The sequence below is a fragment of the Amblyomma mixtum genome, chromosome 10 (assembly GCF_055824585.1).
Source record: "Amblyomma mixtum isolate Tamu chromosome 10, ASM5582458v1, whole genome shotgun sequence".
Lineage (NCBI taxonomy): Eukaryota > Metazoa > Arthropoda > Arachnida > Ixodida > Ixodidae > Amblyomma > Amblyomma mixtum.
Genome location: NC_143021.1, coordinates 88109052 through 88127071, shown reverse-complemented (window position 1 = coordinate 88127071; position 18020 = coordinate 88109052). Strand labels below are relative to the sequence as shown.

The 18020-nt window shown below is 47.4% G+C and overlaps 1 long non-coding RNA gene across 1 annotated transcript; it reads left to right on the top strand.

The window, feature by feature from the left end:
• The first annotated feature begins 5796 nt into the window (after nt 1–5796).
• On the top strand, nt 5797–7478 carry LOC149326387 (uncharacterized). The gene is made up of 3 exons (XR_016286531.1): nt 5797–6221; nt 6336–6498; nt 7368–7478. It is a non-coding gene; the product is annotated as an uncharacterized LOC149326387 (long non-coding RNA).
• Nucleotides 7479–18020: the final 10542 nt, after the last annotated feature.

Genomic DNA, 18020 nt, shown 5'->3' with positions numbered 1-18020 from the left:
CTCCTACGGAACACTTGGCAAACGGAGTACCGTGCTTCATCTGGCAACCCCGCTTTCTTGAGTAGCAGATTCGGGGGCACAACTTTTCCAGCTTAATAGGTGCCGAAAACGCGACACTCACGCCATACCTGTTGGTCACTTTCCTCAAGTTGTGCGAGGTTTTGTGTACGTAAGGCACAACTAGCGGCTTCTGTGTCCTGTGACGGTCCTCTTCTGTATTTCTTCGTGTTCCGTGCTCAAGTTTTGGAAGGAGGGTCTCGCAAACAGCAACCAACACAGAGCAGGGGAACCCAGCCGCCGAAAGTCGGCTCATCTGATTCTGGAAGCTGTCTTGCCACTGTTGCGGACACGATTTCTACGACGTGTCTTTCAGCACGACGTGTCTTTCCAGCATTATTCAGGACTGTCGGTTGATAATTTTATCGTTTTATTGCAGTTTTACCTAAGTTCTACTTTTATACTTTTTAACAACCTGCCTTATTTGCAGTGTAACGGTGTGTGCATAGGGTCCTGCGTGGCCCCTATCCTAGTCACTATAAAAAGAGTATTAAACATATTGTCAACACCTAATTCGTGCTCATATGTAAAAATGGTGCGCCTAAGAAGCGTTGAAAAAATGGGCATTTGCCTAAAATCCTGTCTCTAATTCATAACTTAGAGTTTCGATTGGGCTTTTTTCTTGAATACAAAGCGCATTGGAACGAAACTGGTGTGATATAACGAACTACCACCATTCCGCCTATATCGCTAGCAGTTGTAGTAGCAATGTAAGAAACAGCCATGTTAAATTGAATTCAGCGCAAAAATACAGACAAGGGACAAAGAGAGACACACTTCAATTTAACATGCTTCACCAACTAGCCCGGCAGCTTGCTCTCCTGAAGAAACAGCCAAAGTGCGACATAGAAAAGCGGACCGCTGTCCCCAACAAGCTTCTCTTCCTGGATGCCGGCGTTGCGAGACCTTGGAGTCATGATTACACGACGCCGCAGCCACGCCTCAGCATATCCCCTCGCTCGACAGAAACGATACTAGATCCGTATGGCGATGTGCTTGTATAGGTCAATGTGGAGGTCCCCAGGAGGCGACCGCGGCCACATTTATTTTGGGGCTGCCAGAGAGGGCGGCAGAGCAGCGGCGGCAGCGGCCGGCCGAGGCCAAGGTCCTGAGCGTTCTCTTCTGAGCGTGCCGACCGTTTCGTCTTCCTTGCGCGTGCCGAAACGGTGGCGCTACTCAGCCCCCCACCCAGCGCGAACGACGATTTGTGCAAAAGTAGAGAAAACACGAAAGGAGAGCGTTGAACCAAAAACAAAAGTATAAATTGGTAAGTAAAGGCCGGTAAGTTCAGGTCGGTAGTCCGGGGAAAGGCCGTCAGGCGGTAGAACCACGCTCACGCGGTCGAGCCTGGCTGCTTCGCAACGTGCGAGGGATGCAGAATGGGGACGGTGAGCACAGAGGCAGCAGGCGTGAAAAGGCACCCAGGAAGCGTCGACGAGATGGTCGTGAACCAGCCTTGAGGCCAACTGGCAGGGCTGACTGCGCTCTCGAGGATGGCTTGAAGATAGATCAGCGTCCAGATTTTCGAGCGTTTGAAGTGTGTCGCTCCAGCAGGTGTGGTAGAAGGGGCCGCCTGTAGCAGCAGCAGCAGCGGTAGAAGCGGAGGCGATGACGCTCGAGGCAGCGAAGGAACGGCAAGGCAGGCGTAGGCGGAACGAGCAAAGGGCGGCTGGCATCTGACGGGAAAGCCGTGGCCGCTTCGGTACTGGCAGCGGGGGTTGGAGGAGTAGGGCGCAAGACCGGCACGTGAGTGTCGGAAGGACGGGGATGCTCTGGTGCTGCGGCCACAGGCGGTGCGGGATGGGGCCGCTGAAACACGTCAATGTCGCAAGCATGACACCACCTTCGACGGCTGTCTCGTCTGTCGCAGAGGCACAGTCACTTGCGAAGCCGACAGATGCCCGGGTAGCCGTGGTAAGTGGTGCGGGTTGCACATTATGAGCGACAGGGCTGTGATGTGGCGTGCATGGGAGCTTCGCGACATGAAGGACACATGGGCTCACTGGGAATGGGCCTGAGGAAGCAGGCGAACATGTGACGAGAAGCGGGGCTGCTCCGCAAGTAAGAGAATCTTTCGAAGAGATGGGGCAACGTCTGGGTCACCACGATGTAAAGATCTATGTGGATGTCGCCCAGGAGGCGACCGCGGCCACGTTTATTTGAGGGCAGCCGGAGAGGAGGAGATAGCTGCAGACCAGCGGAGGCAGCGTCTAGCCGAGGCCAAGGTTGTTGTTAGCGTTTGAAAAGATGGCACATTCCCACAATGGGAGATCGGCCAAGAATCGGGAGGCAAAGGTTACTATTCAACTGTCCTGAGCGTACTCTTCTGCCCGTGCCCACCGCTTCGTCTTCCTTGCGCGTGCCAAAACGGGGGCGCTACATGCTGTTTGTAACTACAATGTGCAATCAAACCTGAATGCACTGTCCGCCGCCGGCGTTGAAACCGCCCATTGCTAACCGCAAAGACTCCGGGAAAATATGCTCCCGATGTCTAGTGTAAGTCCGCGCAGAAGGGTCTTAATTGATTCATGGCATATTAAGCAGACGCAGGGTAATGTTAACCGCTCTCTAGAACCCCCTCTCCACACACATCTCCGGTCTACGTGCAGTGACCCGGTGGATGATTAACCTAAGGCTTAAAAAAGGCAAGCTGCAACTCGCCCACAGTCGCAACCGGATGATGGAACCGAGTAGCACTGTCCGCCGCCGGTGTTGAAACCGCCCATTGCTAACCGCAAAGACACCGTGAAAATCTGCTCTCGTTGTCTAGCGTAAGTGTTCTGTGTTTTTTGGTGTAAAAATCTGCACCAAATCCGTTCCGGCTGCCAACCGCAAGTGCTCCGTATTTTTTGGGATACAAATCTACAACACATCTTCTCCCGTTGCCAACCTCGAGCGCACCGTTTTTTGGTGTGAAAATCTACAGAAAATCTAACTGTGTATTTAGAACCTCGATTAGGTAGAACGCTAGACGACGAGCCATTTTACACCGATCTGGGTTGATTTGTGTTTAGTGTGCACAGGCAATTAGCAGGGTGAAAGTGCACGGCCGTTGCGGGTCGTCACATTTTTGTCACAGTATTATGAACAGCAATGAAAACAATATCTCGGATGCTCTAATTGGTTCCTTCCTTTCCTGTGTTTTAAGAGAGCTTTGTGATGCAAGCAAAGCAAGCCGTTTTATTCGTTGTAGTCGCAGCACAGGACATGGCGATGCATTGGCGCCCAAGGAGATTGAATAATTGTTACGCTTTCCGGGTTGGTGGTGGCGAAGTGTAGCAGCGATTTACGGCAGCGCACATGAGCTGGCAGCCACACTGAGCGCTGCCTTTCTGGTTCGTAGGGCGTATAGTTCCAAAGTGTGACCATTTCGCAGTTTCCTCGTCGCTTCCAGTTTCCGAAGTCCTTCCACTGATCTAAAACTTTCATGGAGGCAAGGGTTCCACTGCAAACTGCCGATTCCGAGAAGGCAGCGAAATAAAAACCATAAAACCTATACAAGTGTAAAGGTCGCTGTGGAGGTCGCCCGGGAGGCGACCGCGGCCACGTTTATTTGAGGGCTGCCTGAGAAGAGGTAGCGGCAGAGCAGCGGCGGCAGCATCCGGCCGAGGCCGACGTCCAGAGCGTTCTCTGCGGGAGCCAGCATTCTCCTCCGCGTGCCCACCGCTTCGTCTTCTTCCGCGTGCCGATACGGTGGCGCTACTGTGACCCGCACCCAGCAATAACGACTATTTTGCACGAAAAGGAGAGATAACTCTAAGTAAGGACGTAGAAGAAACAGAAAAGTATGAGCTGGGAAGTAAAGGCCGGTAAGTTCAGGTCGGTAGTCCAGGAAGGCCGTCGGGCAGGAGAACCAATCTCAGGCGGTCGAGCCTGGCTGCTACGTAACGGGCCAGTGATGCAGAAAGGCGACGGTGAGGACAGAGGCAGCAGACGTGAAAATTCACCCAGAAAACGACGACGAGATGGTCGTGATCCAGTCTTGAGGGCAACTGGTAGAGTTGAGAGTGCGCTCGAGGATGGCCTGAAGATGGACCAGCGTCCAGATTTGCGAGCGTGTGAAGTGCGTCGCCCCAGCCGGTGTGCTAGAAGGTGCCACCTGCTACAGCAGCAGTGCTAGAAGCGGAGGCGATGGCGCAGGCGCTCGAGGTGGCGAGGCGGCGAGGCAGGGGAAGGCGGAGCGAGAAACGGGCGGCTTTGCTACTGGCAGCAGTGGTTGAAGGAGGAGCGCGCAAGTCCGCCACGTGAGCGTCGGAAGGAACGGGATGCGCTGGTGCTGAGACCACAGGCGGTGCTGTATGGGGCCCGCTTAGACGCGTCCATGTCGCAAGCATGCCACCACATTCGGCGGCTGTCTTGTCAGTCGCAGAGACAGAGTCACTAGCGAAGCCGACAGGTGCTCAGGGAGGCGTGGTAAGCGGTGCGGGTTGCGCATTATGAGCGACAGGGCTCTCGTAAGGCGTGCATGCGCACCTCGAGACAGGAAGGACAGATGGGCTCACCGGAAATGGGCAGGAGGGTACAGGTGAACATGTGAGGACGAGCGGGGCTGCGCCGCAGGTCGGGTTACTTTCCGAAGAGGTGGGCCACGTGTCGAGAGAGAGCTCTTCTGGTGATGGTCCCAGGGCAGGCACCACAGCTGGCAAGCAGGGCTGGGCAGGAGCCGTGGGACAGGTGCTCGCACGTGGATGGGCGTCTATAGCCGAAGCAGGTTGTACCGTGCGAGATGTAGGGCGGGGAAGGTTTGCGCCGAAAAACTTGAAGAAGGCGTCTTTCAAGGCATCGAAAGTTGTTCACCCGGCGGCGGAAGGTCAAGCTGGGAAAGAGATCGGCAGGCAACTCCCTTTTCACGAGGAGGTACCGCCAGATCCCTGATCGGACGCCGTTCACGTGTAGCTGAGCGTGCACCTGCACAAACCAAACGACAGGGCTGTGCGGGCGGAATGGCCACAGCCGCAGACGCGAAGGGTCGTGAAGCTCGGGGGGCTGCCACTCGTCTTGAGTCAGGTCCTTGGCGAGGGGGCAGAAATTCGCGGGTGCGGTCGGTGTTAAAGCAGCCGGGCCGTAGACGCTGGCCAGGAGCGGCAGAGTACTGGCCAGTGATGGTTGCGGCGTGCTGTTTCTCGAGGATGCAGCCGGAGACGAGTGCGATTGCGGGCGCAGGCGCTGGCGGTGGCGAAAGCGGATCCGCCTCATCATAGAGCGGCAGCGGGTACTATGATGCGCCGTAGTAGACGAGGACGGCAGCGCGCAACTCGTCGTAGGGCCGGCATCCTGAGACAGGGCAGGAGAGTCGGTAGAGGAGGTCGGGCGGGAGAATGTCACAAAGGGTTGGGTGTTTAAACCGCTGGATGGTAATGCCGTTCAAGGACATCGCAGCCTCCAGTTAGGCGAACCACCCACCGACGCCTGCAGGTAGGAACGCTGGGAGATGGGGTTGAAATCCAGGGCTTGCCAGCCTGCCATGCTGGGACGACGCTGGGATAGAGGGCGCGGCTCGCCGGGTCACCACTTGTACAGGTCGCTGTTGAGGTCGCCCAGGAGGCGACCGCGGCCACGTTTAATTCAGGGCTGCCTGAGAAGAGGTAGCGGCAGAGCAGCGGCGGCAGCGTCTGGCCGAGGCCGAAGTCCAGAGCGTTCGCTGCGCGAGCCAGCGTTCTCCTCCGCGCGCCCACAGCTTCGTCTTCTTGCGCGTGCCGCTACGGTGGCGCTGCTTAAAGGCGTAGATATAGTCCGACGTAACGCGCGCGCGCGCGCGCGTCAGTCTCCGCGACGTTACGCTGGCGAAAAGCCGACGTCTATACTTCAACGCAACGACGCAGTGGACGTAACCAGCGCCACCCGGCGCAGACCAACGTCGCCGACGCGGAAATAGCCTCTCGGCTATTTCTCGCCGACCACGCCAGGCAGCGTCCGCCACGTATCCCAGCATTCTCTGCGCGCAGAGGCAATGGCGGCGTGCAGCTACAGCGGAAGCGGCGAGCCCTCGTATATCGAGAATACAATGGACAGCGCCGAGCCGTCAAGTAGTGTTGTGGAGCGGCTACTGGAGGGAATCCGCGCACATCCCTGCGTCTACGATACGAAACGATTAGATTACAGGGATGTGGAGAGGAAAGCAAATGCGTGGGAGGCGATCCGCAAGCTATGCGGCCTCGACACAGGTGAGTGTCTCATTGACTCGACATTTGCAGTGCATACTGTGCACTGCCTGTCTTAATGCACGGATCGAAGACGTGCAATGTCTTTATTGTTTCCCTTATGCGTGCTGCTTTCAGTGGCAGATTGCCACAAACTGTGGAAGCGCCTGCGGGACAGGTACACGCGGGAGGCGAAGGCAATCGACTTGGCGACGCGGAGCGGCAGCGGCTTCGTGTCGAGGAGCACCTGGGAATTCTCCGCGGCGATGGAATTCTAAAGAAATTGCGGCCGTCCAAGAAAGTGAGCCTTCTATCGGGTGCTTAACGCAGTGGGGGAAATGACCGAACGCCTTGTCTTGTAGCTAGATTAGTTGATCAGAGTGCGAGATCGAGAAAAACACCTGCTAAGTCGTGCACCGTATGTCTGAATGTGCGATAACGAGAAATAGCTCGATTACCACTTTATTTATGTACTGGAACGCGGTGCCTAGATTTACTTTAACAGTTTCGCGACCCGCACGGAACATGGAAAGAATTTAAAAATGTTTGGGAATGCAAGCGAAAAAAAGAAATACTCACAAAAAGCGCACTCGATCTGGATCACGCTTTTATAGTTTTCAGTTGAAGTTAGAAAGTGTGCAAAAATTACTAAGCTCCACTGCTGTGCTGTATATGTTGTTTAGGTCTTGTTACTGGTGTGCATTACAGAAAAAAATGTGATTTTCAGTAAAATTTATAGCATTCACTCTTGGTTGCACGTTTGTGTTGTGGAAGAAGCAAGTTTTTCAGGTTCAGAATGGAATGCTATGCATGTATCATTTGAAAAGTTTGCCATGCTAACTGGACCTCACTAGGTGCACCACTTTTCGAGGTAATCAAAGGAAGTAGCTTGGGAAGTGCACGGCAGCTTATGTCACTTGTCTTTCTCTCCCGAAGAATTATTTGGTGGTCCCATCACTTCTCGACATATCTTCTGTCTGCCTGCGTTTTTAACGTGTTTTTCTTTGCTCGCATGGAGTCTATAGCTTGTCAGGGTTGGGAAGGAAAGCTGACTTGCCACTAAGCACAGCATTAGAAAGTTTTGTTTTAATTGCAGGCAGTGCATTTTTCTTTTTCATCCTAAAACATGGTGTCGAATTAGTGACATGTATATTTGTTCCTTTGTTGCAGAACTGTGTGCAACCTCCAAAAGCTCCCGGCAGTGGCAGCAGGAGGGGACATAGATACCTCACCAGAGGTTATCTTCAACGAGATAATGCACGGCAGAGCATCGCCTGCTGAGAGCATGCCAGATGTGCCCGCAGCACCTGTGCCCGCAGAGCCGCCTAATCCCGAGGATGAGCCTGCTCCTGGCCGGATGGCACCACCCCTCTCTCAGCCAACTAGGGAGCCATCAGCAAAAAAAAGAAAAGGGGGTACTGATGCGTTCGAACAGCAGGTACTGTCCCACCTGCAGCACAAAATTTCAGAGACTGAGGCATTTGGCCTATCAGTTGGGCTGACATTACAAAGGATGGGGAGACAGGCCGCAGCCAGGTGCAAGGTGCGGATCATGGAGATACTGGAGGAATGCGACGGCTGATAAATCGTAGCAGCTTTTTTTTGTTGTTGTTGTCGGGTAACACACGTTAGCGTGCTCCATGTTGAAGATGTAAAAAACAGCGCAGCGACGACGGACAAGACAGCAGGAAGAAGGAAAAGCGGTGACTAACAACGGAGGTTTATTGAAAAACCATCTATTAATACCCTCCAAAAAAACCACCTGGACGCGTGCTACCCCACAGTCAGTTCTAATCATAGGAATCAAGATGCTTAATCTCACAGTCATGGAGAAGCACCGAGGCAGTGCTTACACACGTGTCACCATTCACGTGGATTTGATATGCGGCACACAGTTCCCTTGTTAATTTATCTCTATGCCTGCAAACAACTGTCGTCTCACAGAAAAGAGGACTGCACATTTTCTTATCGGGGAAAACCAGGATATCATTATTCAGGGGCAGTCTCTGTTATGTAACGCAAGGTTGGACGATGGGGGACCTTTTAGCGAGGTATGATGCTGGCGTAGGCGGGTGTTCACACAATTTCCGGTTTGGCCGATGTATTTCTTGCCACACGAAAACTCAACGTCATAGACTACCCTTTCAGCACATGGCACAAACTTATTTTGGTGTTTTATCTTGCAGGCTCTACTACCGGTTATTTTTTGTTTTTTAGCCTTTGCTTTCCTATCCACTATGGCACATATTTTTCCAAGTTTTTTCGGGGCTGAGAACAGCACTTGAATGCCATATCTGAGGCCTACACTCTTTAGTATATGGGACAAAAGATGAACATATGGTATAATCGCATGCCTCTTCATACCGGTCTGCTCAGATGGATGGTAATTCTTAAAAGACTGTGGTTTCCTCAGAAGTTTATTGCATGCAGGCAAGATTATCTCTTCTGGAAAGGCTGCTGATTGTAATCTCCTAACCTGCTGACGAAAAGTATTTGCCATTCCATGCACACAAGACTTTGAAAGTGCTGATCCTAAACATGCAACGGCTATTCCACATTTAACTTGCTTGCATGCACTTGGTTGCATGCAATAAAATTCTGAGGAAACTAAAGTCTTTTAAGAACTGCCATCCATCTGAGCAGACCAGCATGTAGAGGCATGCGGTTATACCGTATGTTCATCTTTCTTCATAAAGAGTGTAGGCGCCAAATATGGCATTCAAGTGCTGTTCTCAGCCCCGGAAAAACTTGGAAAAATATGTGCCATAGTAGATAGGAAAGCAAAGGCTAAAAAACAAAAAACAACCGGTAGTAGAGCCTGCAAGATAAAACACCAAAATAGGTTCGTGTCATGTGCTGAAAGGGTAGTCTATGACGTTGAGTTTTCGTGTGGCAAGAAATACATCGGCCAAACCGGAAATTGTGTGAACACCCGCCTATGCCAGCATAATACCTTGTTAAGGGGGGATGAGGGTCTTAAAAGTGACCTTTTTATTTGTGGCTAGAATCTGATGAAATTTTGCACACAGATGTGTTTCTCTCTTCTGATTTCAAAAATGTAGTGATAATGGTGGTCTTAGATCAAAAGTTATCTTAAATTCTAGAGTGTAATTAGAGAATTTCTTATGCAGCTTTAATGAACTTTCTCATTGCATTTTGTTGCTTTTAATTACATGAACTGATAGCCAGCAAATTCCCATACCCGATGACATTCTTACTTTTTTTGTTTAGGCCAGGTATAAATAGCAATTTACAATTAGCTTAACGAGTTTCAGTGTAAAATACTGCAACCCTCGACATAGTATATCAGGATGACATGCCTTTAGAGAAAAACGAAGAATGTCATCGGGTATGAGAACTCTCTGGCTATCAATTCATGTGAATAAAACAACAGAATGCGACGACAAAGTTCATTAAAGCTGTGTAAGAAATAACTAATTACATTCTAGAGTTTGTAAGATCTAAGACCACCAGCTCAATTATTTATTTATTTATTCAATAAACCCCTAAAGGCCCTCAATCGAGGGTATTACATAGGGGGGAATAATGACACACAACGCAAAATAAGAATGAGCAAGCACCAAGGTGCAATACATAAATACAAAAAGCACATGTAGAAAACAAAACAAGAAACAAACAAAAACCTGTAGTATACATTGTGATTTACACGAAAAAAGAACAGATAGCGTTTTAGAGGCAATAACAATTGCAGGAACAAAACAAAATAATAAAACAGCTCAATGTAGCAAGTGGTACAATCAATTAGTAAAGCTAGACAGACATTTGGGTTAGAAGGTCCTGAAACTTGTTAAGATCCCTTTCAGAAGCGATGTGTGATGGTAGATTATTCCAGTCGACTATAGTACGTGGTACGAAACAGTTAGCAAAAGAAGTGTGGCATGATATGCGTTTAACTTTCAGCGGGTGGTCGCGACGTGGAAAAAGAGATTCAGGTGATTGAAAAAAATCGTTATGGAGCAGAACAGGATGATAAAGTTTATGGAAAAGGGTCAAGCGTACATATTTGGAATCATAAGAGAATAATGCATCTGTGTGCAAAATTTTATGCGATTCTAGCCATAAATAAAAAAGTTAGTTTTAAGACCCTCGTCCCTCCTTAAAAGGTCCCCCATCGTCCAACCTTGCGTTACATAACAGAGACTGCCCCTGAATAATGATATCCCGGTTTGCCCCGATAAGAAAATGTGCAGTCCTCTTTTCTGTGAGGCGACAGTTGTTTGCAGGCATAGAGATAAATTAACAAGGGAACTGTGTGCCGCATATCAAATCCACGTGAATGGTGACACGTGTGTAAGCACTGCCTCGGTGCTTCTCCATGACTGTGAGATTAAGCATCTTGATTCGTATGATTAGAACTGACTGTGGGGTAGCATGCGTCCTGGTGGTTTTTTTGGAGGGTATTAATAGATGGTTTTTCAATAAACCTCCGTTGTTAGTCACCGCTTGTCCTTCTTCCTGCTGTCTTGTCCGTCGTCGCTGCGCTGTTTTTTACATCTTCAACATGCACCAACTCGCTCAGTTTTCGGTTCTTCTGCATATTCCATGTTTTATTTCGCTTCTGATATGGAACTGCTCCAGTTCTGTGATTTAAATGTGATAGCATGTTTCATATTTTATTTCGCTCATGATATGGAACTGCTCTAGTTCTGTGATTTTAAATGTGATAGCATGTTCCTATTTTTAGTTTGCTTGACCTGTGCCATCTCTGCTCACTAATTATACTGTGCTTAGTCCAGTTACAACACTGATGGGATACACAGTGCTTGTGCAGATTTAAAGGGACACTGAGGAGAAATTGAAGTTGGCTTGTATCGACAGAATACCAGCTCCTGATTACAAAAACGCCACTCACACTGACAACAAAGCTCTTGTAACGTAGAAAAGAGCGAGAACCAAAATACAGGTATCGCCGCCACAGGCCAAACTCGCAAGTACAAGCGTGATGTCGTCATAGGACAAAGCAGTGTTGCTAGAACCATTCTAGGACCCGAGAAGCCACAAATCCCTGAGGCGCAGCCAATGCATGCGCAAATGTCCTTGACCTCGCCAGATGGCGCCATGTGCCCGGCAACTACGCGCGCTCCTGAAGCATCGGGACCAATCAGCGCCTGTTTTCCGGCGGTAGACGGGCTCCCGGTATTCCGCTAGCGGTAACAAGGTACACGGTATGCTAAAGGTGTCTATTTGCAAGAACTTCGTTGCCGACTTCGAGAACGAGATCCATCGTAACGCTGGCAAAACGCCACTGCAAACGTAATCGAAGCGACTGTAGCGACGGCCGCAATAGCCGATAGATGCCTTCAACGTGCGGCCGGCGGTAGCTTTCTTTTCGGCTGCTGCTAGGCCGCACTATGCTAGCCACCATAGCCGCACTGCTGGCTGCCAGAAATCACGGAGTCTGCTTTACGTAATGCGCACGTCATGTTTCACGTCACTTAGTCCTGTGTCGTCATAGGAGAATCCCAAGTTTGAATCAGAGCGGCGGGAAAAACTTTTTCAACTTCGAATCCAAATTTCTTAGAAATACATGCATATTTCGCTGCCAGCCAAGTGGCAACAAAGCCATGACATGCCGAACTATCGGATTTTACTATAAAAAAAATATTAATAGTGCTCTCCTCAGTGTCCCTTTAAAGGATGGTTTTTATTGCAACCCATTGCTGCTACATCTAGTACCTGATTGTGTTTTACAGGTTTAATATTTGATTGGTAGCTGTTGTTCAGCTACATTACTTTGCTGCAGTGTAAACCCAGATGCGCATTTTAGCTACTGCTATTGGCATAGTAATATAATTTCTGAATCAACTGTGATGTTACCTATGAATGTATAAAATATGCATCATACCACTTTTTCATTTCAATGCAAGAAGACTGGCCGCAACATGCTTCAAGTGCTTCTGATATGGAACTGCTCCAGTTCTGTGATTTCAAATGTGATAGCATGTTTCATATTTTATTTCGCTCATGATATTGCCACGTATCATTGTAGTGTTTGTATGTGAGACTGTAGCAGCTGCTGGGCTCTCTCCTTTCGCACGACGTTCGTGAAGGTCTTTAGAAGCTGCTCCTTGAAGGTTTCCCAGTTCGTGAGGTTAGCTTCCTCATTCTCAAACCAGACTTTTGCTGGTCCCTCCAAGGCGAAGAAGACGTACCTAAGTTTTGTGGCATCGTCCCAGTTGTTGAAGATAGCCACACGGTCGAACTGCTCCAGCCATTCTTCGGGGTCGGCGGCAGGCGAAGCGTCGAAGGTTGGTGGCACCCGGGGCTGGTGAAGAATGATTGGAGTCGTCGTCTGGGGCAAGCTCATGGTAGACGTTGCGGCTGGCTTCCGCTTCCGGGTAGGGTCCGGCAGATTCCCGAACTCTGGTGCGTCCCCTTGCAGGCGTCGGCTAGCGCGGTGGACTGGACTCAGGTCCTGCGGTTGATGACTCAGAGGGCTGGCGTCACGGCTTGTAGGGGGTGTCCGGTACATGGAAGGCTACCCAGCACCTCCACCAGATGTCACGTTGTAGTGACGGCAGTCCAGCGGTCAGGAAGACAACAGAAATACTTGCAAACAAAGCTCTTTATTTGGGCTGACTTGCGCCCGCAAAAGAACTGACTCACTCGGTGGCGGCGTAAGCAACAAGCGTGCTCGTCAATCGTCGAACTACGAATGCCCGCCGCTCGCGGCATCGCTGAATTTAAAGCCGGCAAAGAAACTTCCAGATAGCAGGACAAGATCATCTACAGTAATCTGGAAAAACCTAGATGCAGCCTTTCGTGGCTGCGATCAATCGAGATTAGACTGGTCGCTTCTCGCGTCACGAACAAAAATGATAACAGCCCTTTCCTGCAGCCTTGAGCGTGAACGAACAAACACTACAATGATACGTGGCAATATGGAACTGCTCTAGTTCTGTGATTTTAAATGTGATAGCATGTTCCTATTTTTAGTTTGCTTGACCTGTGCCATCTCTGCTCACTAATTATACTGTGCTTAGTCCAGTTACAACACTGATGGGATACACAGTGCTTGTGCAGATTTAAAGGATGGTTTTTATTGCAACCCATTGCTGCTACATCTAGTACCTGATTGCGTTTTACAGGTTTAATATTTGATTGGTAGCTGTTGTTCAGCTACATTACTTTGCTGCAGTGTAAACCCAGATGCGCATTTTAGCTACTGCTATTGGCATAGTAATATAATTTCTGAATCAACTGTGATGTTAGCTATGAATGTATAAAATATGCATCATACCACTTTTTCATTTCAATGCAAGAAGACTGGCCGCAACATGCTTCAAGTGCTTGTGATATGGAACTGCTCCAGTTCTGTGATTTTAAATGTGATAGCATGTTTCATATTTTATTTCGCTCATGATATGGAACTGCTCTAGTTCTGTGATTTTAAATGTGATAGCATGTTCCTATTTTTAGTTTGCTTGACCTGTGCCATCTCTGCTCACTAATTATACTGTGCTTAGTCCAGTTGCAACACTGATGGGATACACAGTGCTTGTGCAGATTTAAAGGATGGTTTTTATTGCAACCCATTGCTGCTACATCTAGTACCTGATTGCGTTTTACAGGTTTAATATTTGATTGGTAGCTGTTGTTCAGCTACATTACTTTGCTGCAGTGTAAACCCAGATGCGCATTTTAGCTACTGCTATTGGCATAGTAATATAATTTCTGAATCAACTGTGATGTTAGCTATGAATGTATAAAATATGCATCATACCACTTTTTCATTTCAATGCAAGAAGACTGGCCGCAACATGCTTCAAGTGCTTCTGATATGTAACTGCTCCAGTTCTGTGATTTTAAATGTGATAGCATGTTTCATATTTTATTTCGCTCATGATATGGAACTGCTCTAGTTCTGTGATTTTAAATGTGATAGCATGTTCCTATTTTTAGTTTGCTTGACCTGTGCCATCTCTGCTCACTAATTATACTGTGCTTAGTCCAGTTACAACACTGATGGGATACACAGTGCTTGTGCAGATTTAAAGGATGGTTTTTATTGCAACCCATTGCTGCTACATCTAGTACCTGATTGCGTTTTACAGGTTTAATATTTGATTGGTAGCTGTTGTTCAGCTACATTACTTTGCTGCAGTGTAAACCCAGATGCGCATTTTAGCTACTGCTATTGGCATAGTAATATAATTTCTGAATCAACTGTGATGTTAGCTATGAATGTATAAAATATGCATCATACCACTTTTTCATTTCAATGCAAGAAGACTGGCCGCAACATGCTTCAAGTGCTTGTGATATGGAACTGCTCCAGTTCTGTGATTTTAAATGTGATAGCATGTTTCATATTTTATTTCGCTCATGATATGGAACTGCTCTAGTTCTGTGATTTTAAATGTGATAGCATGTTCCTATTTTTAGTTTGCTTGACCTGTGCCATCTCTGCTCACTAATTATACTGTGCTTAGTCCAGTTGCAACACTGATGGGATACACAGTGCTTGTGCAGATTTAAAGGATGGTTTTTATTGCAACCCATTGCTGCTACATCTAGTACCTGATTGCGTTTTACAGGTTTAATATTTGATTGGTAGCTGTTGTTCAGCTACATTACTTTGCTGCAGTGTAAACCCAGATGCGCATTTTAGCTACTGCTATTGGCATAGTAATATAATTTCTGAATCAACTGTGATGTTAGCTATGAATGTATAAAATATGCATCATACCACTTTTTCATTTCAATGCAAGAAGACTGGCCGCAACATGCTTCAAGTGCTTCTGATATGTAACTGCTCCAGTTCTGTGATTTTAAATGTGATAGCATGTTTCATATTTTATTTCGCTCATGATATGGAACTGCTCTAGTTCTGTGATTTTAAATGTGATAGCATGTTCCTATTTTTAGTTTGCTTGACCTGTGCCATCTCTGCTCACTAATTATACTGTGCTTAGTCCAGTTACAGCACTGATGGGATACACAGTGCTTGTGCAGATTTAAAGGATGGTTTTTATTGCAACCCATTGCTGCTACATCTAGTACCTGATTGCGTTTTACAGGTTTAATATTTGATTGGTAGCTGTTGTTCAGCTACATTACTTTGCTGCAGTGTAAACCCAGATGCGCATTTTAGCTACTGCTATAGGCATAGTAATATAATTTCTGAATCAACTGTGATGTTAGCTCCAACAATGCTTGTGCATATCTCAATGTTTTTATTGCAGACCTTTATTACTTCTGCTTTTAGCTGATTCTTGATTTTTAAGAGTTTTATATTTCATTGGCAGCTGTTGTTCGCGTGCACTACTTTCTTATTTCTTGACTTGAGGTGTGTATTTTTTATGCTATGTGCCAAATGAAGTGATTTTAAGTCAAACATGATGTTAGTGATGGAACACCAGTGTTCAATTGCTGTACCATATGGATACTCAGTAGCCTGCAATATTTTTTCACTTGTACGGGTATACAAATAAAGGGAGACTGTGAGGAACCGACTTTGTAATTTGTACATAATAAAGCAGTATCTTATTGATGCACCTCATTGCATAAAAATATTTATTTAATGTCATTTTATTTTGGTGGTGTTACACTGCAAAATTAACCATTCAATCTTTCAAAAAATCCAATTAACTGGAAGGTTGTTAAGCATGTAATTTGGAAATGACCAACACGCCAGTACATCAAAAAGGCCCAGGTTTAGTGCCAGTGCTTGCTGAAGACTGTTAAAGCTTTTTCCATTGGAAAGAAGGAAACAAAAGAACACTAGTCTTTAAACCCCACAAGTAGACCAAAATAAACCATGTGCTACTTCCACCTAGAATAAACTTTCTGTTACCTGCATGACATGAAAGTATGAAGTGCACTTGTAGAAACAAGTGATGCAAATAAATTGTGAAGTCAAAACAAAATGTCAGTCATGTTTAATAGCACGTTTGAAAAACAGACAGCATTTAAGGAATAGAACAGGCTTAGCAACACTTGACAACAAAATGAGTTATTATTACTACTAAAAGACATGGAAAACAAGCTGGGAAGTGATGCGCTCGAACAGAACGAAGTCTGTCTGGTGCTTACACAAAATGAACGGTATAAAACTGCAGTAAGGCTACATTACTTTCGCTGTTTAAGAAAGATTCACAAGATGGTTGCTCATGCAACGTCTTGTAAAGGTTTAGGCTACTTTTTAGCTCCTCCGAACGACATTCAGCTGCCAAGGAAGGGAGCCTGCTGGAGATATGAAATATTCAGCGATTTCATCCCTCAAGGCCATGGCCGTTGAAGTCGACCGATTACTTGTTACTGTAGAGTGGTTGCTGCTGCTACCTACTTCCATAACTGTTCTGCGCCAATCACCATCTTGCACATTTTCTCCACACACACTATCACTATAGCCAGATGGGCAGTATGCAGAGTCCTGCATTAACAAATTATGTAAGCACACTGCTGCTTTAACCATATTGGTTAGGAGTTCAGGGTCTCCATCCACAGTGGAAAGAAAGGAGCGCCACCGTGCAACCAAAATGCCAAAGGCATTTTCAACGCACCTCCGTGCCCTAGACAACCGATAGTTGAAGACTTTTTTTTTCTCTTCTAAGTTTTTCCCAGGGTAAGGCCTAAGTAAGTACGTCTTCAGAGGGAACGCTGCGTCACCCACGATACACAGAGGCCACCTGGACGTTGAAGAAGGTAGACCCAGTGTTCCGTCTTCAAGCTGGTCTTTGATGGTGCTCTCTCTAAAAATAGCACCATCTGGAAATCGTCCTTCAGCTCCGATGTCAACCAGCACGAATCGATAATCGGCATCTACAACTCCAAGAAGCACAATTGAGAAAAATCCCTTGTAGTTGTGGTAATCAGAGCCAGTGTTGTCCGGACATCTCATGGCAAAGTGCTTCCCGTCTATGCTGCCAACACAGTTGGGAAAATTCCATTTCGTGCTGTAAGCTTGTTGGATGTGCTGCCACTGTGCTGATGTTGGGCATTTCAAGACAACTGGTGACAGGCAGTCCCATATCGCTGGCAAAGTTTCCCTTAATATTTGCGACACTGTTGAAGTGTGCATGCAGTACGACATTCCAATGTCTTGTATGCTGCAGCCTGAGGCAAGGAACCTGTAAGCATTTAGCAGTCATAAAATAAATGTTCAGCAATCATAAAATCGATATGATGAGCATAGTTTCGCAGAAAATGAATTTTGACTTGTTTTAGTAGCTGTTTGACTTTGTGACAGGCTCACAGCAATACAAAATGTGCGAACCAAGGCAAGCAGAGCAAATTTTTTTCACCTCAAGCAGTGATGACCTCGTGAGTTCTGGTTGTAACATGCCGTTCAAAATACACAGCCTTAATTTCAGCACCACACTCACCTCAGTGTAACAGCCAGCCTTTCACCTGGAGATATCGGTCTGCGGTGGTTGGGAGGATGCAAAATTTTGAAGTATATGAGGTCCAGCAGGCGGTCGAAAGATGCTTTGGTCATTCTGCATGAACAGACAAACTGTACTGAAAATCTACCTTACCGGTTTGCAGTGGCAATTACACACAGCCCGTGTTGCTTCAATTTGCGTCAGACCATATAAGTCGTTTCGATTATGGCAGAAGAGCGCTACAGCGCGCTCAGTAACTTTGGTACCTGAGCACTAGGTATACCACAAAAAAAAAAGAAATGAATAAAGCTACTTGCGACGCACGCCACGGGTACGAACGAAAAACTCAGTGCTGAAGTGTCGCTACACATCACCTTGCCTCGAAACCCGATAAAGTAAATATAACACGTGGAACTTTTAGAAAACGCTACTGTATCGCGGGACAGGAGAGCAAGCTGCAGGACTAGTTGGTGAT